Here is a 2,447-nt window from a genome sequence, read left to right on the forward strand (position 1 = left end):
TTTCTAGCTGCTTTCACGATCAGCGGCCCTTGAAAATTTGTCAATAAACAAGCAACTGTGAACATCTGATCAACAGAACCCAATGTTGACAATGTTGATTACCACAACAAGCATTATATCTATCGACAATATGCTCAGCCATTTGTAAATTACAAAAACAATAGATCTCATACACATCTTCAATTTCAAATTATAGCGATAGCCGAGTGGATCCGCAGACTACTTTGACAATGTTATGACGAAATTCATTGTCAATAACAGGATAGAAGCATGAAAAACTGACATCAATTTGTTTTTTTACAAGAACAAAAAGGCAGAGGGGTCAAAATTAAATCAAACCACGAGAAGAACGCGAGACAAAAATGGGAGAAACTTCAATCTGACGCGGGCAATAACACGTCATTATCGTATAAATTATAAATTTATGTGTCTGTCTGCTTATTGACAATAAAAATTAGCCAATGAACGAGCGAGAATTTTGTAGTCATTGTAAAACAGTTCTTCGCGCATTGCCTTTTCACAAGTCGTTCTTTAATATTATATACGATATTTATTTTAAAGGAAACACGAAGAAGAACGTCAAGGCTGAGGCGAAATCACAAGTGCGGTATTGACGTCACAACACAACTCTATTGTTTTATTTTTTCCTCGTAAATATAGCTTAATCCCCATAATTTTATGCAAGACGCGTCTGCTAATTGTTGTTTTATTAAGAACGAGTAAAAGTCTCATGACTCAAAGTATGACATCATTAACTTCCTGTTTTTCTGAGAAAGTCACGCAACATGCTGCTGACACCATTCCAATAAAAAATATCATGCAATTATTTGAAAAAGAATATAGTTTAAATTACCTAAAAACAAAGAAACAAACAAAAAAAACAAAACAAAACAAAAGAAAAACAAAACATATAGTTTTCCAACAAAAATGATTCCATTTTCTATTTCGAGCGAGAACATTCTTAGAAAGCTTAATCACCGATTGATATACGAACTCAAGGAATGAGACATTGCATCTGGCAATGCATTTACAAGATGACGTTTACTGAGAAAAGCGGTAACAAAACATTACTATGACAAGGCATATCGATGCTGAGTTTGTGCACAGCGCTGTTGTAACAAGAGGTATCGCTGGGGGTAAACAATACCACCATTTTATCCACAAGAAAGTTACAGTTGAGTTCTCAGAAATCAACTGACTGAGGATGGCTATCTGATTGCTATTTTTTTTTTCTTATACACTTGAAGATAGAAACTAAATCTACAAACCCAATCTACCTGATAGAACTCGGTGAAGTAAATTAAAAGTAAGAGCTAAACTTCGGCCGGGATTTCTTAATGTACATTAGCAGCTGTCTGTAAAGAACAAGCACACTAAAGCTAGTAATAAGTAAAACCTACGTACAGGCCATCATAGCTAGTATACTCTGCGTCGCATAGAGAATTGCTAAGGGCTGATATGAACTAATTTAACAACTTTTGAAGAAATGAATCCGAGCCATAAAACTAAAAGCGAACATTAATCAACGAGGAAACGTCCTACTTATTGAATCAACCAATTACATCTTACATGCCGTAAGAATTTCCTGTAGATCCCGGGAAGGAACCTTTGGAAAACTTAGAAAGTCAGTTTCTTGTACATTTCTTCATCCGGAAACTCTGCTGGATTAAGATCCATTGCGTGTGCAATACACTTGTAGGCAATCAACACCACAGTATCTTTGGATTTGATAAAAGTTCCCTTGGTCTCCTCCAATACCTTGACTTTGTAGTGGGCCTCTAGCCCGAAAACTTGGTCTCCGATTCGTTTCACCATTTTGCGCTCTTGCCAGCGAAGGATCTCCTTAAGGTCTTCAGAGGAAGCCATGGTACTCACCAACTTGGTTGCCGTGTCGACGAGAAATTCCAGAATGGGGAAACCACCGAAGATCGTTTTGACGTCGCGTATGACTTGTTCTTTATCTGTCAACTGGCTGTATCGCATCAACAGCGCATCTTGCTCCTGGAAGACAGTGGAACGGACATTGCTACTAATGGCCGGTTCGACTGTCACCACCTCTTGTTTGAGCTCCTCGAGTTGATTTTCGAGCTGACCGAGAAGTCTTATTCTTTTGCTTTCATCACTTTCTATGTATCTGACAATTTCTTTCGGGGTTTCTTTGGACGAAGACGAACCCATGGTGTTAAATGTTTTCAATGGACTGTTGCTCCGAACCTCCGGGTCTGTCAGTGTCATTGAACAAAGGGCGCGACTAGTTCCTTTTATGGACAGTGACGTAGGCTGGGACAATAGACTTGTTGCTATGAGTGACACAAGAGCTACGTTGTTATTTGTAAAGCGTCCGAGCAAAGTCAGACGAGAAAGGTTCAGTAGTTCAGTGGCTAGTTTTTCTCGAGAAATCAAATACTGTACGTTCGTCGTCACTTATCGTTCAGCTTAAGTATCAA

At 38.5% G+C, this 2,447-nt stretch overlaps 1 long non-coding RNA gene across 1 annotated transcript in view; it reads left to right on the forward strand.

Moving 5' to 3' along the window:
- The window catches only part of LOC138057065 (uncharacterized), a 7,558-nt gene extending 5,357 nt beyond the window's left edge, over window positions 1-2,201 (forward strand). The window contains exon 2 of the long non-coding RNA XR_011133596.1: window positions 1-2,201. This exon is cut by the window's left edge and continues 1,588 nt beyond it. This is a non-coding gene — a long non-coding RNA (uncharacterized lncRNA).
- The last annotated feature ends 246 nt before the right edge of the window (window positions 2,202-2,447 follow it).

Source organism: Montipora capricornis, chromosome 7 (genome assembly GCF_036669925.1).
Source record: "Montipora capricornis isolate CH-2021 chromosome 7, ASM3666992v2, whole genome shotgun sequence".
NCBI classification, from domain to species: Eukaryota; Metazoa; Cnidaria; class Anthozoa; order Scleractinia; family Acroporidae; genus Montipora; species Montipora capricornis.